Source organism: Passer montanus, unplaced genomic scaffold, assembly GCF_014805655.1.
Source record: "Passer montanus isolate IOZ18808 unplaced genomic scaffold, ASM1480565v1 scaffold66, whole genome shotgun sequence".
NCBI lineage: Eukaryota > Metazoa > Chordata > Aves > Passeriformes > Passeridae > Passer > Passer montanus.
The window spans coordinates 989,821-1,015,077 of record NW_024371704.1 but is presented as its reverse complement, the minus strand read 5'-3'; the positions used below and the strand labels follow the sequence as shown (position 1 = coordinate 1,015,077).

Sequence of the window (25,257 nt, the reverse complement as noted above, 5' to 3'; positions counted from 1 at the left end):
CTGTGTTCCCAATTCTGTGCATTTGTAAATAATGGGTTCATATTTTAAAACTCTCTGTCTTAACATGAAAAGGAATTTGAGTCACAGTGAAATATGAAATCAAGAACAAATGGTTATGAATACGGATTATGTTTTCTCCCAGAAGTAGTATCACAAAAGACAAAAGTAAAACTTGAAAAGGTTTATGTTAAATCTGTTTGGGATGTTTTCCTAGAGACTTAGTGCCAAGTTTTTAAAAACCAAAAGTATAGCTGAGGAAAAAAGTCAAGATTGCTTTCTGAAAATGAAAAACAATTGGGGGAAAAAAAGCTTGATTTGATCAATATAGTTCTTAAAAATGCTACATTTTGACATTTTTCAAAACAACTTCAGGGAAAAGGCAGATTGCAATAAAATATTTCAAATCATGAACATACAAGTGCAACCTGGATCAGTTGACCCAGATGCAAGCAAGAAAATATCCAATGTTCTTGTTTATCTGTGGGTTTTTTTCTTCCTGAGAGGCAGGAAAACCACTGCCCTTCAAACTCTGTGTGGCTGCTGTCCCCAGGATCACCCTCACACTGGAACTGTCTTTCCCTTGGACCTGTTCCTCCTTTCTCTTGTCTTCCAAATCAAACCATTAAATCGACAGTTTAACAAACTGTATAATCACCTGATCCCACTGGCTTTTCCCCTGTTGAACTAGGTTTAAACCAGACTAAACCTTTTAGAATCAGACAGGTTGCTCTGCAGAGCTCAACAGTTGGATTTGATGATCTTAAAGGTCTTTTCCAAGCAAAGTGATTCCATGATTCTAAAGCTCCAGGTGAATTGGTGGCCCTTAAAAGCTTATTTAAAAGTTTTATTAAGCTGCTCCTGTTCACTGATACACCCAGTCCTGTCCAGTGGATGTCAGAGTCCTGTTGCCAGTGGGAATTCAGCCCATTAATGAGTTATCTTCCTCTGTCTTTTCCCAAAACATAAAAAAGCTACATTTTAATTTCAAAGGGAAGTCTTTGAGAGGACAAGACAGTTCTGTGTGTTAAAGCCTAAATCTCCAGCTTGACTTGCAATTCATGTGAGATGTATAAATGGCAGTGAGGTTAGATTAAAGTAACACTTTCCCTCACGATATTCACAGTCATTTAAGCTGCTGCTGGAGAATCACAGAATCTGCTGAGCTGGAAGGGACCCCCGAGGACCATCCAGTCCAGCTCCTGGCCCTGCACAGCATCATCCCCAGCAATCCCACCGTGTCCCTGAGAGCACTGTCCAAATGCTCCTTGAGCTCTGGCATCCCTGAGGCTGTGGCCATTCTCTGGTGAGCCACTGCCAAGAGCCCCAGGATCCTCTGTAGCCAGATTCTTACCTTCCTGTACAGTCATGGTTTCCCCAGGGGCTCTGCAAGAGTTTCCTCCAAAGCCTTCACCCTCCAGAGCAGGCTCCTTGCAGTGCAGCCCAGCCTGGCTGTGGCTTTCTGGTGTCTTGGAGCAATTGTTGGCTCCTTCCTCACATCCCTGCCTTTCCCAGGCCTGGCCCTGCACAGCATCATCCCCAGCAATCCCACCGTGTCCCTGAGAGCACTGTCCAAATGCTCCTTGAGCTCTGGCATCCCTGAGGCTGTGGCCATTCTCTGGTGAGCCACTGCCAAGAGCCCCAGGATCCTCTGTAGCCAGATTCTTACCTTCCTGTACAGTCATGGTTTCCCCAGGGGCTCTGCAAGAGTTTCCTCCAAAGCCTTCACCCTCCAGAGCAGGCTCCTTGCAGTGCAGCCCAGCCTGGCTGTGGCTTACTGGTGTCTTGGCTCCTTCCTCACATCCCTGCCTTTCCCAGGGCTGGAGCAGCCCTGTGATCCATCCCTAGCAAGGTGTAGCAGTGCCTGTCCTGCAATCCCTGTTTGCTGTTTGAGACTGACAATCCCAAATCTCCCAGCACATGGATTGTCTCCATTGCTGCAGCCCTGCAGGGCTCAGTGCCTTTTAGCAAAGCTTCTGCTGTGGCTCAAGGCTCCCTCTCATCCCTGTGCTGCTTTCCTCTGCCCAGGGTGGGTGATGGCTGATGGGAGCTGCTGCTGGGCAGGGCAGTGTGCGGTGATGGAGCCACGTCATGCACAGCTCTGTCATCACAAATGAGGGACAACTCAGGCCCTGCAATTCCCACTGCACTGGCAGCTCCCTGGGTTGCAATTCCCACTGCACTGCTGGGCTGCAAACTTGCAAGGGCAGGCAGCAAGAGGCAGTGGAGGGAAGGGGGGCATTAATTCACCACCACCCATTGAGGCAGATTTCACCTGTTGTCACTTGCTGCTTGTCTTTGAATATCAGTGGTAATTAGAGAGCTATAAATAGATAAATGTAACATATTGGAAGTCTGGCCGTGGGTTCCAGTAAATACTGTGTGGCTCCTGGCAAGGGAGCATGGGGTGAAATGAAAATGAGGGAAATGGAGTGAGGGAAGCAGGTTGTGCTTCGGCCTGGGCAGAGGGAAGATTGACCTGAATCTGAACTTCTTACCAGCTGCCTGTGTCATCCATAATGTGTGGGCAGGATATATTGCAGTAAGAATGAGTTTGGTTTCTATGTCGCCAATGTCACTTTGAAACAAAATGGGAGTAAAGTTCTTTCAAAGGCTTTGGGAAAGGCCTGGCTGCAGAATAACATTTGCATTGACTTCTTGGTCCTACAACTCTAATTAAATTATTGATTATGAAGCTGGCTGCTTTCTTAATAGTTCCTAATGTAACAATTAAACCAAAGTAAGTAATTAAAAATGAAAAGATTGGTCCACAAGTACAATCTTCAAAAGGTCATTTTCAACTTAATCGCTTTTTTGAAACAGGCAGGAATAAAACAAATGAGTCATTAGCAAAAAAGCAATTTGGTGTGTGCATGTGTGTAATAATGTGTCTACCAGATGACCACTGACCACACAATACCTAAATTAATTTAAAATAATGGCTAAATTTACTTAGTTGGGATTATATTTACACGTCTCTTCCAGACCAGGCCTCTGGTGTGTGAAGTGCAGTAGGAGATACAAAATTGTAGCATGGTTCTACTCTGGGCAGCTGAGAGCCCAGGGCAGAAGCCAGGAGCCTCAGCCAAAGAGCACAAAATTTCACTGGAACTATTATGTTATTGTTTAATGTCATAAACAATGCTGTGTACTACACTGAGCATTTTTTAAATTATTATTTTGTAGGTGTGAGAAGTAAGGGTTTAGATGCCAGCCAGGTTGGTCCATGGATTTTGCAGGTGTGAAGGATGGCAGGGAGGGGAGCACAAAGGTGTTTGCCTGAAAATTTTCCAGAAGACCACTTAACACTGCTGGGTAGTGATTGTTGTGCTGGCTGCAGATGGATTCTGCTTCAAGGGATCTGCTCCTAACCAAATCCTCTTCTGGATGAGGCAGTGGTGGAGGGGGAGAGGGGGGGAATTCCTGTGCAGTTCAGGTTGTGAGAGAACTAGATAAATCTGTTAGTCTGTGAAGCTGAACACCATGGTGACTGTGGCTACACATTCTCAAAAAGATCCATTAAAACCCAGACTCCAAACCTTACAAATCAATTTCCTTTCTTCTAACAATAATGTGAAGTAATATATTTTCAATTATTAGGTTTTCAGTTTGGTAAAAACTGAATCAAAATATTGGTGATGACTTGATGTGTTTGTATAGATTACTCCCTTTTAAGTGCTTGTGGATACATTTATTCCCACTCTGGCTCCCTACAGCCTCAGGGGTGGCTGCTTTGGACTTCCAGTCCTTTTCATAAAAGTAAGCAGATACTGCCTGGGAAATGGCTTGAGCTGAGAAGCAGGCAGACCTTTGGGATGACTTCAGCTGTGTTGTGTTCAGACAAATGGAATTTCACACTTTGTAAGGTATTTGCATAAAAATATTTTCTTGTTGCTTCAAGAAGCCTTAAGTAGTCAATTTTGTCATGTGCAGAATAGCTGAGGGCCCTGGTTTTGCAGGAAGAGCTGTAGGCTGCCAAATTGATTTTGGGTAGAACACTCCATGGAGCACTGCTGGGTGGTGAAGGTGTGCAGCGGGAATTCACACTTCAAACGTTGCCCAAAGGATGGAGTTTTGGTGGTGCATATTTAACGTGTGGGAGCTGCCAGGCACTCACAGGTGTGAAACACTGCTGTGCTCTGACACCCTGAAGGCAGCAGCACGGGGAGGTGGTGTTCACGTGCCATAGTCCAAGGCCAAAATGCAGCCCTTTGACTACAGCTGAATTCCTCTGCCACATTTAGAAGCATGATTAGTAGGTGAGGATGTTTTATGTTAAGAGGCAGTGGGGTTGGTCTATTGCAATACAGATTTGGAATTTAGGAGGTGGTTCTTGGCTTCTTCACAGCCCCAGGATTTGCATGTGAGCGGTAGGCACATCACCACATCACTTCACCTCTCTTCTATCTCCCCTTGCACCCTTGGAAATATTTGAATATTAGTAGTAATTAGAGAGGGGCTTGAGCTGCAGTGTTGGGCATAAGAAAAGCAAATTAAAAAGTGAGAGTCTTGTCAGTGTGCTGTACGAACAACCTACAGATCACGGAATGTGCTGAGTTGGAAGGGAGCTCCAAGGAGCATTGAGGTGTTTCAACTGATATTCTAAAATACAACATATTCAGTTCTCTCTTTCTGGGATCTTTTTCTCCACTCGTGTTTTTAGGTTGTTCTGTAGAAAGGATTGATTTGATGCAAATGAGAGACAGAGCTGATTGCTAAAATGGTGGAGGTGGGATGAATAAACTAACAGACTCCTGAGGAGGAGCTTCAGGTTTTGAACACTGTCAATGTGGATTGGGAGATGTTGGCATGGGCTGCTGGAGAGGAGACCCAACAAGGAGCATTTGTGTTGTACAGCTGTATTTAAAAGTGCTCCAGGAGACAATCCTGGTGGGATTTCCCATCACCCATAGAAATGGGAGCACATGTCCATTCGCTGCCTTGCAGATGAGGTGGTGTCATGGCACTGGAAGTGTGAGATTGTCAGTCCCAGAAGTGACTCTGTGGAGAACTGTCCTTTCTGGTATCCTGAGAGCCCTGAGTGTCCCTCACTCAGCAGCAAAGAATCCACTGCTAATTGCTTGTGAAATTTATGTGAGGCTCTGGAAAGACATCTGTCTCCATCACTGGGCCCATCTGGAATTTCCCATCAAGGAGACAGTGTTCCAGTCAGAGGTGTGACTTGCTGTGTCATTGCAGCTGACAGCCAGGTCTTCTTGCACTGTGACATTTGCCAGGCTCTTCAGCTGACGACAGGATTGTCCTCTGAGTGCCCTGGGATTGCTCACAGAATTGCCTCTGCCTCTTTTCTCCTCCTGTGTATACTGGCATCTCCTTTATTTTCTTGGAATAATTAGACTTACCTCAAAGACACACATTTATCAAGGCAGTCAGCATGCAATTGCTCATTCCTGCCATAAATCCCAGTGTCCCACACCATCCCATGACAAATCCAACTGTGAGTGCACTAATCCCCTCATAAGTGTTATGTTTGGATGTTTTGTGTCCTGCTTTCCTGGCAGGCTGAGGTCTGTGAGCTTCTTTTCAGGAGAGCAGTCCCAAAGCCCTTCTTGATTGCAGGGTGATTTCAGACCTGGAGCAAAAAAAACATCTTCAGCAGCAGCATCATTGTCTCTCAAGTTCAGATTTCTGGCAGTGGTTCACCGTGGCACTATTAAAATTAATTGTTTCAGGACTCAAAGTGTCCTGGCACCAACACAGGAGGAATGAGGCACTGCCAAAAAGGTACCACCAATTGATCCCCTGGGAACTGGCTGTTCCCACTCTGCTCAGTGTGGTTTTCAGGACAGAAAGGATTTACCGGTAAAGACTGCCTTTACAGTTTATTCAGCTTCTCATTTTCTCTAAAAATAAATATGTGATTATGGCTTTCCTGTTTTCTCTCTTCTGTGGCTCAAGCCCAGCTTCTCTGCCTCCAAGGGGGTTTCAGGCCAGGGTTTTGCAAATGATAGTATTTTACATGCCAGTCCCTTACTCAGCTGATTGTTTCTTTCCCCTCAGAAAACGTTTTCTAGAGAAGCAATAATCTTTCAGAAATGAGACATCACACTCAGGGTGGAAGCACTGGGATAAAGCTGGTAGGCAAGAAGCAGAATTCAGCAATTCAGTGACATTAGGTGACAAACCTTTGTGATCTTCCCATGCTGGTGACAATGGTCCAGCATCAATGGCCCAGTTCTGCACTGTGAACAAACACAGGAAAGGAGGTTACTCAGAGCTGGATATTGATACAACAGTGCCAAGGCCTACTTTTGATTTAAATGTTACCTGGTTTGTATGACACTCATGCAAAAGCAACAAAGAGTTGCTCTAGCAAAAAAGTTATGGAAGTGCAGAAATGCTCAAGACCTGTGCCAAAGCTGTGCCACTTCCCAGCTCCATCCAGTGGTGCCATGCAGCTGGTTTTACTGGTTGAGATGGAAAGTTGAGTTGGAAACTCACTGCATCTGGAAATGCAGAATTTGTTTGACCCAGTTAAAGTGCAAAGAAGCGTCAGTTGCATTTGTATGAGTGTAATTGGAGTTTATAAAAAGGTTCATAGGAAATGGGATTGCCAATGTAAGATACTGTGAGAGGGAAAAAAGTTAAGCAGTTTTATTCTGGGTTAAAAAATGTGTAACATTTGAATAATTTTGATTTACGGGCTGATTTTTTTGGTGAAATTGGGTCCCTCTATAACCTTTCTTTTCCTGATCTAGAAAATGAAGTTTGCAAGAACTGCTATGAATTTGCAGAGTATTCTTTTTTTCTTTATTTAAATCCAAAAATTACTCTTTTTCTGGAGGAAAATGCACACATTGTTTTAATTTAGACCCTAGTGTTTCATGTGAGGTATGACTTGCTGTACAGGAGAGTTAAACAGCTGCCACACACCTGCAAAAGTGTGTGTCTACGAGTATGGGGCTGCACACCTTTTCTAGATCAATTTTTCTACCCCAGAAACACTTATGAGTAGTCAAGAGTAAATTTTGTATTAAATCTAAAACAATGAAGACATTACCTGGCACTGATGATAACTGAAGAGGCAGTAAATTGTGTGTACTGGTGTAATGTTCAAAATTGGGCTGGGTTTGTGGTGACAGCCCCCATCTGCTGTCTGACTTACCACTTTTGAGAGTTTGGTTATTAAACAAATTAATGGAGCAATTTACATTTCTTACTCACTCAGCATCAGCAAGTGGATTGCATTCCCTAATTAGCATGTAAGGAAATGGATAATAAAGCTTTTCCCAAAATATGCATTGCCAGTTCTCACACCTTACTCCAGATTTTCTCATTTTTTAACCTGCCAAAATGAAATAAATGTCTGCTGGGGGTATGAAAAAAAAGTAATTCTTTCTTCTTTAACTTCCTCTTAATTAACTTTTAATGTATGCTGTTACTCAGGGATCATTCCTTAATACTAAATGTGTCTGAAATAGAAAAGACAGATTTAAATGATTTAGATAAACATCTGCTGAACACCGGGGCATAAAATTACAGATTCAGTAAAACAGTGGCTTTCTTCCAGCATTCACAGCCAAAAAAAAAGCCACAAAAATTGTTTCCCATTTCTGTAAATCTTCTTCCCTTGTGTATATGAGCTTAGAGGAATTTATCAATTCATTAGGTACAGGTAACATGGATTGCAAATGGTGCCTATATATATTTTATATACAAAATATAAATTTCCTAAATAGCACCAAATTTCTCTATAAGCATCACCAAAGTAGCAGAGATTTTGATGGAGGACATCTTTCTGGTATAAAAGTCAATGTTTTGACTTGTTCTGGAGCAGCACTCTTTTCCTTAATTTAAGACCAGGAAAGGAAAGAGTTCCATAGTTTCTGCCTACCTGACTATATAAAGTTAATCCATACTGGTGTTAAATAAATCTGTTTAGATAAATTGGTTCTGTCTTTAGCAATTTAGAACAATCTTCATAAGTAATGTGCAGTAAGAGGGTATTAAAATAATTGCTGCTATTTATTTTCAGCAATATTCAACTTCAGAAATGGCATAATAAAAAGAAATATTTCGTGGCAATCTCAGGATTTCCAATAGTTGAATCAATACAGTAAACACAGTACAGTTTTCCAAATAATTACAGAGGCTAAGGATATGTTACAGACCTAAACACAAAATCACTCTTAACATGGTTAGAATATTATCTGATGGAAGAGAATTTAATCATAAAACCTGATTGATCCAATTATTTCTGTGGAAACATCTTTATTTTGCAGGCTTCTCTCACATGCTGGGGAGCATCCCAGTGGGAATTTTCTCCATCCCAGGGGAGGGAGCAGGGAGGGCTCAGTGCAGATGCCCAGGAAGGATTTCTGAGGTGGGCAGAGCTCAGAGCTCGGGCTGTGCAGTGCCTGGCAAAGGAGCTGCTCTGCTGCCAAGGCCTGGGCAGCCCAGGGATTCTGACTGCAGCTGGTTCTCTCAACAATTTTATCCTAGAATAGATGGAGAAATAGGACTTGGATCCCATATCTGGATGTGTGAAATGGGTCACTCAGGCTCCTGTGCCCCCCATGAGCTGTTTCCTGCTGTCTGCAAGATTGGGATGATTGGGATTAGCAGGAGAAGTCAACAGGTTGAAAACTTTCTGTGTATCAATTCATGGAGGAAACCTCTGTCCTGCAGAACCAGACTGTAGTGTCTGCGGAATTTTGGATATTCCCCTTTGACAATTTTGATGTATTTCTCAGTTTCTAACAATACACTTAAATTTTAACTTATTAATATTTTAGAACATAAAGTTGCTTTGATTCAGTAAGCCTAAACTTAATGAAAGGTGTTTTTAAGCGCTGCTGATATTATTTTACCAAATTCATGTCAGCTGATTTATTTAAACTGACCTGTTCCTTGACCAGGTTTATTGTTAGAAGAGGTCAATTTCCCACTTTGTCAATTCTTGTTGACAGCACTTCTGTTAGTAACAGGATGTGAATTAGATCCTGAGAGAAAGCTTCAATGTGAGTTCCATCAGAGCTGGCTGCTCAGGACTGCTCCCAGCTCTGGAGGAACAGTGTGTTCTCATTCCTTCTGGCTGCACCCATGGTGGCCCTTAAACAATTCCTGCCCTGATGAGAAGTGTCCCTCAAGGGAGAAGTGTCCCATTCCATGCCTGGAATTTTTCCTTATTGCATGGATCCTACTGTGCCAAACCCCACATAATGCCATGACCAAAAGCAGGCAGAGTGATCTAAGTGATGACTGCAGGACAATATAAATTAGGTAGACCTCGCTCCATCCTCTGTCAGTGTTGCTGTGCCATTTTTGAGAGGGATCTGGGATGGAACAAGGGGAAGATGACAGTGTAGAGTAGATAGATCATGTTGTACTTCCCTCCCTGATAACTATGGATGGTGTAGGTTAAGAGAGAGGAAGATGATAGAAAGATAAAATCAAGGATAAATGAAAAATAAGTAGTAAGGGAGATCGATGTGAAAGCAAAGTAAGCAGTGGTGTCAAGAGAAAAACAGGGCATAAAAGAGCTTAAGGAAAGGAAACAGCTAACAAAAAACAGGATATATTATATATTTTTGGTATCTGTTTTCTGCTCAGAAGCTTCTACCAAATAAAAGGCTCTCTAGTAGTGATTGATTTGTAATCTCTGGTGTCATTGCCCTCATTTCCCCCAAAGCCTTCTGGAGGCTGGCTGTTGAAAAGTATGAATTGCAGCAAAGAAATGGTTCCTGGCAAAAAGAGGGATTGGTAATCAATGCCCTTCCTGTCAGGCAGGGCTGCTCCCTCCCATCACCTTTGCTGCCTGGTATCCTGTCTGCAAAAAGCCACTGGCCATGGTGCCCAGGGAGGACACGGGGATACCAGGATGGCAAATCAATCATTGCCATCGCTGCTGAGCCACCAGGGAACACTGAGGACACACAGCATGTCTTGAGTTTGGTAATTCAGTTGTTTTTCAGGATGAACCAAAGATTGGGTGGCTTTTCAGGAGTCAGAGTTCCCCCTGGGCTGGTGGTCCCTGCAGGACAATGTCCAGCTGCAGGGTGTGTTGGCAGCAGGAGATGCACTCAGACTGCCTGGGGCACATGCTTGGGGCAGGCTCCTGTGCCACTGCAGAGCTCCCAAGGTTTTGTCTCCTTCTCGTGTGCCCAAGGCACTGGGCAGATGTGGTTTGATAAAAGGTAGGAGAATAGAGACAGTGGTGAAGGTAATCTGGCCCCTAAGGAGTTACAGCTGTGCTAATTAGCAAGCATTAAGAACAAGCCTGCCCTTAATAGGACACAGCTGGATCCAATTAAGAGGGGTATTATAAAAGAGCAGGTTGGCTGGTCGAGAGGAGAGATGGAGTTTGTTGGCTGTGCAGAGGAGAAGGAGTCAGTGCTGTGAGGAGCTGCTCCTGAGAAACCACTGAGAAGGTTGGCTGGTGGAGATGGGACATGGAGTTTGTTGGCTGTGCTAAGAAGAAGAAAGAGTTAGTGCTGTGAGGAGCTGCTCGTGAAAATCACCAAGAAGGTATGAATCCTTTGCAATAGGACAGCAACAGGCAGACAGCACTTTGAGGAGAAAATTGAGTGTCTGCTTAGGAGCAGGAACAGCAGAGGCTGCTGGTCCCGAGGGAGGATGGGACTGGAGGCGGTTTTGCAGCATTTGTATCCTCAGGGAGCAGAGCGATGTTGTGGGAGGAGGAGAACACAGCCCCAGACTGGAGCCCCAAAGGAGAACAGCTTTGGGACAACATGCCAGAGCACCTGCAGCAAAAAAGCCAGCACATTGCCAGGTGAGAGCTCCTCCCTTCTCTTCTGGGGCCAAGGAACCAGACGAGGGCCTTCAGCAAGAACTGAGGAAGAGGAGGCAAAGACACTGGGTAGGAGGGCTTGTTTTGTACACCATTGTGATGCTCCAAGGTGGGATGCAGGTGTTCAGCAGGAGTCCATGGAACCTGGCCATGAGGCAGGGTAGGAGGCTGGGGATGAGCCCATCCCACTGCTACCTGCCTTGGCAAAGGTCCTCTCAGCCCTCCTGCTGGGGATACAGAAGGAATAAATAAAAACACAAAAGAGGAATTGCTAAAACTGTCCCTTGATAACCAAATGGTTGATCATAAATTGGAGTGTCTATGCAAATGAAGTAAATAATTAAAAACTCCAAGAACAGCACTGACTAGGTGGTTGATGGCTGGCAATTATAAACGCTGAATTTTTAATATGCATACATCTAAGGAGCCAGTAAAAATTAGCTCCTAGACTAATGGACTTGCCTTTCTTCCAAGGCAGAATTTTAATGAGAGCATTATTTATAGCAGAGACCAAGAATGAGCATTTTCTTGCTCAGTCTCATTTCTTCTTTGCTGGCACGTTATTCATTAACCTCTGAACTTCTCTAGAGAAGAATAATGCCCTACACAGTGGAGGGCAAAGATCACCCTGACCCCCTGAAATTAGTCACGGGTCAGGTATTGTTACGAGAGTTACGTCTTCTAACAAATAATATTCATAAAACCCTGTTGGTGATATGTCCTCATTTCCTGCTGGTTTCTGGGTCATTTATCTGCAGTTCAGCTCGCTGAAGAGAAAATGAACAGAATGTGGTGTCTTGTAGTGGAAAGCTTCTTGTGCCATCTTGTCTTGTTCATGAGATTTTAGAATTTTGTTTGAAAATTTGCAGAACTGGAATGCAAGTTATAGGTCGTGTGCATTTTAAAGGGCTTTATGTGCTTTCCTTTTGAGCTTCTTTTTTGTTGAAATATTTTTGATATGTTAAATTTTCTCTAATTTAGGAAAAAACACTTGTCTCTCTTTGAGTAATCAGTAAAGCTCTGGCTTAAATTGAAAAGTACAAAACCAATAAAATTAATGAAAGAGCTTTACTTTTCAGATCAAGAGATGACTGTGTATGCTGACCCTAGTGATGAGGGAAACAGGAAAGCAGAATGAGCAAAAATGAAAATAGTATGTTGGGGGTTGTAATCAAACCCAAATGAGAGCATTTCATCGAAGAAGGCACTTCTCATTTAAAAAAGACATATAATTTTTTGCCTTTGCCTTCTGAAAAGACAAAGTTTAGTTTGCACTTCATTCTTTGCTAATCAAAATCATGGTTTGAAAACGTTCACCTGCAAAGTTCTTTTAACAATGTTCTTGAACTTTGCTGTTCAGGTGGCTGAGCCCAGAGATCTCTGCATAAGAAGCACCATTTAATTTGGAAGATGCCTGAGCATTGCTGTGGAGCAGAGTTGTTGATGGGCATGTCTTATGCAGATCATTTTTGTTCTGAATTGATTTTTAAAACCCTTTGGGTTTTGACAGTAATATGTGCTTTGAGATATGTCTGTGTATCTTAGGGAGTTGTCAGATCCCTGTCTGCCTCAGGAACTGCTTCATCCTGCTGAGATAGGAGGGGGTTTGGGAATGTTGGTAATTTTCCACCACTTTTAACAGGATGCAAAGTGAGTGGACATCTGACTGCATATAATGGGACCATAGAGGATGTCAAAATGCATTCCATGTATTTTTGATAAGAATGTGGAATGTGAAATAATAGTGGGGACAGCAGAGTAACAAAACTTTGCTCACTTGTAGCTGGTTTTGTCTGTAACTGGATGGGAAAACTGGAGCAGATATACCAGGGTGTACAGAAGTACCAGCCCTTTCCATGGTGAGAAGTTGCACCTGGGCCAGAAAAGAAGGTCTCTTGTCCAGTGTTACTTGAGTAGCCTGAAGGTGACCAGGAAAATGAGATCTCTCAGGCATGAGTTCTCCCATCAGTTCCTGTGTGTTTGAAGCACGTCAGGGCTGGTGACTCTTGGGGAAACATCCCCCGTGCAAAACCGGCCAAGGCAGCATTGCTGCTGAGGGAAGGTCTGAATTAACTGAACTTAAAAAGTGCTCCTCTGGTTTTCCCTAGTCCTGGTGGAATAGCTCCAAGGTTTGTGTTTGTTTCCCATGTCTGAGCATAGAATTTCTCCATTAAGCTGTGCCTGAGTTTTGATTTGATTTCCAGTCTTTCTTCCCTGCTCTTGGATTTGCAGGTATTTCCTGAAGGTGTAATTGTTTCACTCATTACACACAGTTCCACTGGAATTCCAGCTCTGAAAATCCTGGCCATTTTCTCTAATGAAGGATAAGTAAGAGAGTGTCAACATCTTTCATAACAGCTACTGGAGAACTTTAGAAGACTAGACTTTGCAGGCTTTCCCTTTCATGATTCTGTTCAAACTCCTGTGCTTTCCTCAGGTTCAGGTATTCACCAGAAGCACCCACATCTCCCAAAGCTGTTGTTATTCCCTGTGGGAGCCCATGCCCCTGCACAGTTCCCTGAAAATATGGGAAATATTATGGGGGATGCAGGGAATTTGTACCTGCCTGTGTCTTGGACCCCTTCTCCAGCCTTGGCTCTTCACTGCCTGCAGTTCACACGGGCCAGGAGCTCCTCCTACCTAAGGGTTTGTCCCCCACCCCAAATTTCTGCTCTAGCCTGACCCAGCTTCAGTGTGAACTTACTGTGTGAGCAATAACATGGCCAGATTTTATTGGACATGCCCTGTTCTCCAAGGCTGTCTGCAGAGAAGACCTTTCAAAAAGAAGTTGGGAGGTGCCTTCCTGACAGATGTCTACCCAGAGGAGCCCAAATGTGATTTCTGTAGGGCGCCCTTTCATCCACCAGCCTGTCCAGATGCTGGTGAAAGCCACTCTGCTCCCATTTGAACTGGGGCTTTTCAAGTTGTCTTTGTGTTTCATTTCTCCTCTGATTGTTATACTTTTATTCATTCTGTCTTGAAAGACTCATGGCCTTTTGTAACTGCATGTCCTTTTTTTACTTCCATGAGAACTTCTTTTCCTTAGAAATACCAAATATATTACAGAAAGTAAAAGTAGAAAGCTCTTGTTTTGCCCTCAACCGGCTGAGGGCTTGGCAGCTACAGACTCCAAAGTGGTGGGAATGTGAGGAAAGAAAACATAATGGCCAAGAAAAACAAAGCGACTTTCTATATTGTGAAACATTGCAAACAGGAAGATTTCATATTTCCCTCACTGTCAGTGTAAGCATTCAACAACAAATCAATAGTGTTCAGCAGGCAGTGGTTCCCTTCCTTCATTTTAATCTGTGCAGCTCATCGTGGCATCAGGAGAGCAGCAGTGCTAGGAAAAGGGAATGATTTCTACCAGGATTGTATTGCAGCTGCCCCACCCTCTTTCCCAAAACAAATTACTGGAGGTTTTGAGGCTTTAATTTTACTTCCTTGGGAATCAGAACACAGACACTTGTTTTCTCCCCAGCTGCTCCTCCCATCACAATGCAGGAGGCTGCGCTGTTTTCTTGGTTGCATCACACTTTCATTTCCAGGGGCTTTGCCATAGTGCTGTGGTCTCTCAGCACGAGAAGGTTACCATTCCCAGGGCAGAGGAAATAGGAAGAGAAAAAAGTCCCAATATCAGCTTCTGAGTGACAAAAGTCTGTGTTAGAAACCCACCTGTTTAATCACTGCATGGAACGAGGGCAGATATGCATGAAAAGAAGCTCCCAGAGGGGTTGGGGTAGGAAATACATTATTTTGCAGAGTGCTTGAATTAATGGGTGAAAAAATTCATAACATTTCCACTCCATTTTATGCTAGTCTGAGCACTTTTTTGACCTTCAAACAGTGGATGGAAATGTGGTGTTGAAAGCATTCATACACATGGGGAGTGCAACTCCATCATTTGCTCTGCAGTTCTTTGTAGGGGGAGAAAAGCAGGAGAAATATGATGGTGTTACCATATTTGCAGCTGTAGTTGTTTAGAGCTCAGGCAGACTAACATTAACAAATGATGATAATTAGGCTTGATTTGCATATTAAAATTGTCTTAATTAAACACTGATTCAGTGAACGTTTAAAGGCCGTAATCGATCTTTTGCAGGCGCTCTTGGTTATTTATATGATCTAATAAAGGCTGGAGGCTTTGTTAATGAGCCCTCCATTTCCTAACTTGTATGTGTCAATGAGATTATTTCACCCACAATTACAGAGCCGGCTGCTGTTAATAACTCACCAAGCCCAAGGCTGCAATTCTTTTGTCTAAGGCTCCTTTAGTGACACCCTGCTGTTTACATCTCCTCGCTGCTCAGGCAAGGGCCCATGCCACAGCCCTTCCTTTCCTGGGGAAAAATCCCAGGGCACAGATTTCACAGGGAGATTTTGTGACTGTAAAATCAAGCTGGTGAGCTGTTTGAATAACAGATCTAATGTTTATACAGCGCTGAGCTCAGTCATAATACATTTGGTCCCAGATCTAATCCTGGCAACTCTGACAGGCTAAACTTTGTGAGAAACTTTTTTTAATTTAAGAGGTAATGCAATCATGCTGTAATTTTACAAGAAGCCTCTGAAAAGGCTGCCAGGAGTTTTGTTTCCCTTCAGTGTCGCTGCAGTCTTTTGCCAGGACGGGAATATCTTGGGAACACAAGGTAAAACAGGTGAAGAGCTCTTGCTCTCAGTTGCTAAATGTTATCACCCCTGACAAAAACATTCTGGGAAAATCTCACATTGCTTTGGAAGGATTTTTTTCAGTATTTTTTTATTACTTGACAGCTTCTTGCACATGAAGGATTATGTATTTCTGTATATATGCATAACTTTTTAATGACATCTGTTTTGTTGTGTGGTATTCACAGGAAAGATTTTCTAGTCAACCCCTCTACTCCTGCTTCTTTAAATAGCTGCATGCTCTGATCCCAAAAGTCCAGCCACCAGTTCTGATACCAGTAATGATGGATTGAAAACTGTATTTATTCCTATGTCTTTTCAGTCATTAAGTTTATTGGGGAACATTAATAAACTTAACAAAGCAAAACCACTAGAGTATATTTTTACTGATTAAAATAATTATGCTGTGGAGTGATCAATAAACTTTTTTAAGTAGGTAGGAGTTTCAAAATTGGCGTTTTGCCTAATTCCATTTATATTCAGGACTGAATACAGGTTTTTATTTGCAGCAGCAGTGCTAGGACAAAAAATAAAGCTTAGATATCCAGCTGACTTACTAAAAACAGAACTACTCCCATCACTACCCAGACCTTCTTGTAATGCTTTCTTTTTTCTCTAGAAAATCCCACTGTTGAAAATGTTGGCGTGAATTTGATTTCAAATACTTACAGAATTCTGAATTTGACATTGCAGAAAATTAGGAATATTTTTGATGGGCTTTTGCGATATTTTTTTCCCTTTCACTGAGAATCTGTAGATGGTGTAAGCAGGATCTGGTGTAGAGAATCTGTGGACAGTGTGTTTGTAAGAGCAGATTGCAATGTTTTCTCCTCTTTTACTGGTGATTTTTTTCATTTTAATTTTGATATCGAAAGACTTTTTTTAAACTACACAGTCACTTTTTTTATTTTGATTTTTTTCTTGCAGGGACTTCTTTTTCCAATTCATAACTTTTTAAGTGTTTCTAACCAAATAGTCTGAATTCTCTTCTCTGATCCTGGTCATTCAGGTCAACAATGCTGTTGTTCCCAAAGCAGCAGCAGTTGGGAAAAGCAGATCATGGTGAGCAAGTGGTGTGCTTTCTGTTTCCATTCAGATCCTGGTTTCTTTACCAAGCCCTCTTCTTTGGGAAGTCAATTCCCTTCCTCTGGTTTAATGGAGAAATGCAGATCACTGAGCCTGCCTGTTCAGCAGTGCTGGTTGGTGGAGGGGAACTGCAGCTGTCTTCTGTTAGGTTTGCCCTTTTTTGTTTTTCTTTTTTTTTATTTTTTGCTTTGCATCTGCCGTTTGAAACCTGGCTGACATGCATTTGATGCGTGGTGGCTGCTAGAACAGAATTCACACTGTGAATGCAGCAGGCTTACAAATTTCTTTATTCCAATAGAAGTAAACCCTCTCGTAGTGGCTGTCAGAGAAGTAAGAACTTTGATCTTACTGGCTTACTCTTGATTTATGCTGACTCTTGGAAGGGAAGAAATTTTTTAGCTTTTTCTTTTTCCTTTTTTTTAAATGTTTGGGCCACCTCCCTTGTCTTACTTAATAAACATGGTTGTGTATCTACCTGGTTTTGTCTCTATACTGGCTTTTGCAGTTAAAGCTACTTAGCTTTTCCTTTCTCCTGCTACAAAAAAAATCATTGTTCTGATAGGAATTCACAGAAGGCAACAATTTGGCATTTTGGCCAAAATATACCTTCAGTTTTTAAGAGCACTAAAGCACTTTAGACTCATATGCAACTTCTCATAGTCAGGTAAGGAGAAAATTATTTCCCGTATGTAGTGCTCTCACTTTTTCTTATATATAATTAAATTATATATTCATTGTTTTATTCTGCCTTCATATAATTTAATTTTCAAGGCCAACAGAAATGATTTTGTATTTTTTCTATGCTTGCACTACACTTGTAACTTTTCCAGCTTTATTCCACCAGAAGCTTCTGCTCATTTATAATTCATCTTTTTGATCTTTTTTTGCATTACAGTAGTAGAGCTCATGGTGTTTAATTTCAGGCAGCCCTAGCAGGTTCCTGTCATTCAGGCATTGCTCTCCTGGAAATGGCTGGTCTGTTTGGCAAAGCAATGGAATGCCAAGTTAATTGAAAGTGCTGCAAAGTTCCTGGGTTAATCTGCAGCTCGCATTACTCACAGCAAGATTTCCCTGGCCATCCCTGCTCCTGCACTGCTCACCCTTCCCTCCCTGGAGCCTTGAAACTCCCAGAGTCACACTGGATAGGAGGAAAGCACTTCTGGAATTGGGCTCTCCTGCTGCTGGCAGGGTGATGTCTGCTCAGCTGCCTTACACATCCTTAGGAACATGCAGCAGCTTCTGCTAATGAACCCAACACCAACCAGGACAGTAATACACAGCTCTGTTCTCACTGAAAGGATTTCAATATCTTGGAGGGATTTCTTCATCCTGTTTATTTTCTGTAGAGGAATGATGGGTCCAGCAAAGGCATTTCTCCCTGCCCTCCCTGCCTGTCCTGTCAGGGCTGTGCAGGTGGGACTGTGCTCCTCTGTGATCTCTTCAACTGGAGGTGACATTTGTCTCTCTTCACAGAAGCAGGTACAAGAAAGGTTTTATGGGAAGCAGATCCTTTGTTCCTCCTTATGCAGCTGGAAGTTTGATGTCTCTTACAGGAGTTGAGTGTGGAGAGAGTCCCACACGGTCATGTCTGTTTAAATACTGCCTGTGGTTACAGTTTTCTGCAGACTGCAGTACAAAAATCCAAGTGTCAGTAGAAGACAAAAAGATAATTCACTTTCATCTTGAGAACAAAGCTGAACAGAGGAGGTTTTTTCAACTTTTTTAATTCATGAAACATTTATCTTTGAGTCAGGTTATATTATGCTGGCAAGAATATAATCTGTCAGCATTTCTACTATAAACTCCTGTTTTTAAGGTTTTTTAGGAGAGCCTTAGAGGTTCACTTTGAACAGATTTAGCATACAAGGTCTTGGCCTAGAAACATACTTCTCATCCCAATTATGAAAGATTAATATGCCTGCATCATCAGTGCAAAAGGTATATTAAGATTACATTCAGGTGAAAGTTGAGACCTACACAAGTGGGGTAATTCAGGGGTATTCCAGAGCAAGGTTAATTAAGTTTTTTGATATATTTAATAGCAGGTGTTACTAACTGTCAAGTGAAAGGAAGGCTGCTCTGTGATGAAGAGCATGGTGTTGGGCTTAGCTGGCAGGCAGAGCTCTCTTTCTAGTTTTTATTACCTACCAGGTTTAGAAAAATGGTGCTTCTCAAGTTTGTTTCACAATATGAAAGTTGTTATAGATCTTGGCCTAGAAACATACTTCTCATTCCAATTATGAAAGATTAATATGCCTGCATCATCAGTGCAAAAGGTATATTAAGATTACATTCAGGTGAAAGTTGAGACCTACACAAATGGGGTAATTCAGGGGTATTCCAGAGCAAGGTTAATTAAGTTTTTTGATATATTTAATAGCAGGTGTTACTGTGAAGTGAAATGAAGGCTGTTCTGTGATGAAGAGCATGGTGTTGGGCTTAGCTGGCAGGCAGAGCTCTCTTTCTAGTTTTTATTACCTACCAGGTTTAGAAAAATGGTGCTTCTCAAGTTTTTTGTGTTTCACAATATGAAAGTTTCCTACCAGGTTTAGAAAAATGGTGCTTCTCAAGTTTGTTTCACAATATGAAAGTTGTTATAGAAGTTCATGCATTTTAAAGAGATTCAAAATACTTTTCCATTTCTTTGGGAAGATGTAGTGAATAATGTTTTTTCTAAAAAAAAGCCCCCATCAGGTGACGTACTTCTGTTTTGGTGCACACCCCTGCCTCTGTGAATCCTCATGTAACAGAGCACACAAATGGTGGCAAGGTAAATTTATTCCCCAAAGAAGGGATTACAAAACATCAGAGTGATGCCCTGGCCTTACCCCTGTTCACACATCCAGAGACCTTCTCTGTGTGGCTCTTCCCCCCAGGGTCTGTTCCAAGTGATGAGAGCAGAAGCAAACTTTGCACTGAAGGCTCTGTGCTCGAGTTCCTGGAGTAAACTCTGTGGTGACAGATGGCAGAACTGTTGTCCAGATCTGCTCAGTGCTCAGGCACTACACTGACATGCCTGTGAGGTGTAACTGGGAGATGGATGCACTTCTGCCCTGCTGGGAGGGGAGCCCTGGGGGTGGGACAGGATGGGGCAGATGGACAGTGGCTCTGGCTGCAGCAGGGCTGGCCTGGGGGGACACCGAGCCTGGGGCGTGCAGGGGGCTGCTGGAATGAGTTGTTAACACAGGATAGCTGAGCTGGAAGGGGCCCACAAGGATCATCAATCCAACCCCTGGCCCTGCACTGGACACCCCAACAATCCCACCCTGTTTATTCCTGAGAGTGTTGTCCAGATGCTCCTGGAGCTCTGGCAGCCTCAGGGCTGTGCCCATTCCCTGGGGAGCCTGGGCAGTGCCCAGCACCCTCTGGGGGAAGAATCTTTCCCAAATATCCAACCCTAATCTCCCCTGACACAACTTCAGGCCATTCCATTGGGTCCTGTCACTGGTCCCTGCAGAGCAGAGATCAGTGTCTGTCTCTCCTCTTCTTCTCACAAGGAAGTTTCAGGCCCCAATGAGTCCCCCCTCAGTCTCCTCAAGCTGAACAGACCAAGTACCCTCAGCTATTCCTCATTCAGCTTCCCCTCAAGGTCCTTCACCATCTTTTCTGCCCTTTGGATGCTTTCTGATGGCTTAATATCGTTCTTACATTGAAGAACCCAAAACTGCTCCCAGCACTGGAGGTGAGGCCGCCCAGCCCAGAGCAGAGCAGGACAATCCCTGTGCTGGGCCTGATCCCTAGAATCCCCCAGGGATGTCCCTCCTGGCTCCAGGGCACTGCTGACTCAGATCCACCAGGCCAGGATCCCCAGGTCCCTTTCTGTGGTGCCTCTTTCCCACCTCTCATGTCCCAGTGTGTCCATACACCCAGGGTTGCCTCATCCCAGGTGCACTTGCCCTTGTTGAACCCCATATAGTTAGTATGGGCTGGGAAATAAAGGAGCTGTCTTGCAGAGCTAGAAAGGGCAGATATTCTTTGACTATTTCTTCTAGTTTTTGTGCTTACCCATCATATCCCATGAAAATGAGTTTTCTCTCTCCTAAAAATGACCTTTTGCTCTCGTGAAGAGATCCAAGTCCCTTTTGATGTCTCCCACTTCATGGCAAGGAGAGATGGCAGAGCCATGGTGCTGCTGGATCTGCCACACGCCCTGTGGAGCTCCCCAGTGCTGCTGGATCTGCCACATGCCCCGTGGAGCTCCCCAGAGCTGCTGGATCTGCCACATGCCCTGTGGAGGTCCCCAGTTCTGCTGGATCTGCCTCATGCCCTGTGGAGCTCCCCAGTGCTGCTGGATCTGCCACACGCCCTGTGGAGCTCCCCAGTGCTGCTGGATCTGCCACACGCCCTGTGGAGCTCCCCAGTGCTGCTGGATCTGCCACATGCCCTGTGGAGCTCCCCAGTGCTGCTGGATCTGCCACATGCCCCGTGGAGCTCCCCAGAGCTGCTGGATCTGCTACATGCCCTGTGGAGCTCCCCAGTGCTGCTGGATCTTCCTCACACCCTGTGGAGCTCCCCAGGGCTGGCTGAGGCAGACAGGCCATGTTGTGAATAAGGCGTGGGAATAAGAAGGATGCACAGTTTTAATTTTACATTTTGCCATGAAAATGGAAATTCTTGTCCAGATCCAACAAGGAAGGAGGAGGGTTAGAGCTTCCCAGCGAGTTGGTAGCCAGAAATCACAGTACACTGAACATTCCTTGCTTTAGGAAAAGTTCAGGTTCAGCCAAGGGAGCTTCCAAAGCATTACAATATTTGATTTGCTGGGAAAATTCTACCTATGTAAGCTCAGAACTTTCATTTTCCCCCAAATACAATTAAACCTTTCATGAAGAACTGTTGGGAGGTTTTGTTTGTTTTTAATAAAGTGAATGAGGTGAACATTTCCACAGCTGAGTGCTTCATGGTTTGAACACTTTTCTCAGTTTAGTCCTTCTGAATGAACATTATTTCTTTGAGTTAATTTCTAAATGAACCAAGAAATTACAAATAAATCTCCTATCTGAACACTGTTTCAATAAATCTCATACTCAAATGTTGTTATCTAAAAGCTCATATCAAACTCATAAAGATAATTACCTATTGTGGCTAGGGTATTACACCCAGCTTGATCTAATGCATTTGTTATCTTGATTCTGGACTTGCAAACTGAGTTTGTCCATGTACAGCAAGGCATGCAAAATCCAGAAATAAAACCAAAAGAGCAGAGTTTGAGAAACATTAATAGCTTTCAAATGACACCCTACTGGTTTTGGCTGTGTGTTTTCTCCAGAGGTGCATGCAGTATGGCTTGTTAAGTTTGGGAGTTTTATTTTGTTGCTGCTGAAATGGTAATTAAAACAAGTATAGGAAGATTCAGCTGCTGTGTTACATAGTTAAAGGTGGAACTTAATTATTGGTATGCAAAGAAGCAAATTAATTATGATTGTCTTCAGCCTGTCTTGTCTTACCCTGTTATTCCTATATCTGTGTGGATACACAATAGGGAGGATTTACAGCAGAATTTTACTATTGATTCCCAAATCTTGGGCTTTTATCCTTTGAAAGTAGGAACAAAAAAATAATTTGAATTTAGAAACCTTGTTTGACTACTTTTGCAGCAGGATTACTGCTCGCAGATCCTTGGCTGCAAAGATCAGGCTGCTTTTCCACAATACCAAATTTCATTCTAACAAAGGACTGTTTTCTCTCTCAGGAGTCTTTTAGGTAGCTCCAGTCCAAGGCAGGCAATTAATGCCTGGGTTCAGTGGAAGCTCAGGGGTTGATAGGCTCCACAGCATAATGCCAGGGTCTTTCTAACCACTGATTCTAATGTTAATTTCTGCATTTCAGACTGGAAAATTATATGTGTGTGTGCATGTGGAAATAATAAGTAAAAACCTCCAAAATCTCAACAATGAAGAACACTTCATATTTTGTTTTCTTTGAATGTTGCTGTTATCAATGTATTTCCTGCAGAGAAAGACTGTATGGTTATTAATGTAATTGACAATAGCTCAAGGGGGGGAATGGAACTCAGACTTCCTCCTTTAATATTTCAGTCAGGACTCAGTTGACAATAATAATGTATTTTCCATGATTTATACTGCTGGCAAGTCCAATGCAATGAGACTGGCTAGACCCCATGGGTTAAAGGTGAGGGAAATGGGTCTTTTTCCAGTTTCAGAGCTCTGCTCTGGTGGTTTTTTTTGCTGCTCCTGCTCTCAGTTTGGGGTTGTTCCCTCTGTAAGGGGTGATGGTCAGTGAGACCTTCAGGCTACAGCAAAGGACCATAATTTTCCCCTAACTAAGAGCTGTCTAATGTCCATCTCCTTCTTTTTCCCTGCTCTTTTCCATGTGAAGTCCCAAATGTTTGTTCTTGCTCAACTTGAACCTTAAGGAAACTCATTGAAATGGCAGATGCACCCAGGTTGCACCTGAACCTGTTCAGTTCCACACTGCATGAAGCACTGGTGGTGCTATGGTGGGTTATTTTATAATTAAAGCCTGAAAAGCAGAATACGTGTGCAAAAGGGATTTCATTAACTTGCTGCTGAGCTCTTGGTGCTGAAAGCTCAGTGCTAACTTGAATTCTGGTCCACAGAATATCTATTACTATTTGGTATTACAGCCAAGTAGTAGCTTTCCAGATTTGTTTTTATGTTTGCAAAACTCAGATTTCCCAGTGTTCGTAAAGAAAACCTGAGCTGTGCACTGAATAAAAATAAAGTGGCACTTTGGAAATTAAGTTTTGATAGTATTGAGAAACACTTTGCAGAACCATTGCCTTTGTCTCACTTTTATTATCATTATTATTACTTTTATTAAAATCCTTTTCAGAGGCCTTATACTGAATTGACTTAAGGAGGGAAAGCTGAAAGTTAACATCCATTTTGTGCAGCATCCGTGTGGTTTTCTTTTTTCCCACTGGTTTGTGACAGCATGCTTTTTCTGTGTTTGTGGAAAGGTTACTGTGTGTGTATTGGTATTTGAGAGTGTCTGAGGGTAAATACTACACCCTGCTGAGCAGCAGCAGTTCTTTCACAAGGGCTACTTTTTACATGCAAAACATGCACTGACACTTGGTTTGTTACCATGGGCTGGGTGCAATCGATATTGCTGCTGGGCCACAAGGTACATCTCATGTCCTTGACATTTTTTCTCACTACACTGCTTATGTGTGTTTGCTTATCTTTGTCTCCTACCCTGTTATCTTTATCAAATTAAGTTGCCTGTCAGTCTTAGGGAATTTTGTGTAATCACATTTATATTTCAGCATGAATTTGTAATTATTAAAGTTTTCCTTGTATCAGCATTTATTGGTTCATGTTTTATTACTTAGAAATCACAGAATCACAGAAGGAATCCGCTGGGATCATCAATCCTGGTCCTGCACAGACACCCCAACAATCCCACCCTGTGCCTTGGGCTTTGGCAGCCTTGGGGCTGTGCCCATTCCCTGGGGAGCCTGTTCAGTGCCCCACACCCTCTGGAACAAGAACCTTTTCCTGATATCCAGCCTACATTTAATATCTAACTTAGAAATATGCAGGGGTTTTGGAGTGGGTTTTTTAGCACTCTTTCTACTTGTATCTCTGTTGAACACCATGGAGGACTCAAGAACTGTATTCTGGTAACCTTTAATGCTTAAGGTAGATGGTGCGCTTTTAAATACAGAGCTTTTAATAGATCAGAGCCTTTTTCTCTTGTTGCCTTGCAACCCTTTTATGAGAATAATACCAATTTCCTAGTATGGTCACAATAGCCATGTGGCCTTGGACAGAAACCACTTCAACACAGAGAGGTAAATTAAAAATACAATGAGATACAAAATGGCACTTGCCAAAGTAGCCTGCTCCCTCCTTTGGGTGACTTTTTTAAACAAAAGGAATTCTGTGCAGCATTAAATGCTGGGCTTTATCAGAGATTTGTATTCTAATGCCATATGACCAAGACTGGAAAGAGCCTCCTTGGTCTCCAAGTCCAGGCAAAAGATCACATACAGGAGAAGGTCATTTATTTCCAGGCTTTTCAAGCAGCTTCTTATAGTAATGAGATTTTTTTTTATCCCCACTACTTGGAGTGGAGTAAGTTTTTGTATCTCACTGTTCAAGAACTGTCTCCTAATTTTCTACTGGAATTTATCTGCAGATAATGAATCCCCATATGTTCCTGCATCAGCACTGCTCTTCAGCCTCAATAGCTCCTTCCCCTCTTTGCTCTTAACCCCTGAGATATTTACAACAACAATGTAATCCCCTTCAACTGCTGCTTTGTTGGGCTGAGTTCTCCTAAGTGGTTCAGAGATATAATACGAACCACAGAGCATTATCGGGGAGTGTCCCTCCAGAATTGCTTTGTGGTCAAAGCTCATTAACTGTTTTCTGAAAGGGCTTGTTGCAAACAGTGAGAATATGCTGCTAGACATGCTGATGATAAAATGTGGGAGATTTTGTCAGTGAAAAACAGAATTCAAATTTCTTATGTCAGAGTAGGAGTGATTTTTTTTTTAATAAGGAAAATAAAATGGGATTAAGCTGATGATATAAACTCCAAAAGCATGACAGATGTATGATTAACCTATGTTACCCTTGCTCCTGTGAGATTTATTCAAGACCAGGATGAGTATGGAATTTCAGATCTTTGTTTGCTTTTTTCCAACTCTCCAGAAAAATGCAACAAACTGTCTTTCAATTGAAGGCTAATAAAATGCTTTCTTAGAGGGGAAATTTGTTCTTCAGCACACAGGAGTCACCCAT

General features: G+C 42.8%; 1 protein-coding gene across 3 annotated transcripts in view; it reads left to right on the top strand.

Moving 5' to 3' along the window:
* SPAG16 (sperm associated antigen 16) overlaps positions 1-25,257 on the top strand; it is a 360,194-nt gene that overhangs the window by 215,075 nt on the left and 119,862 nt on the right. The window lies entirely within an intron of this gene.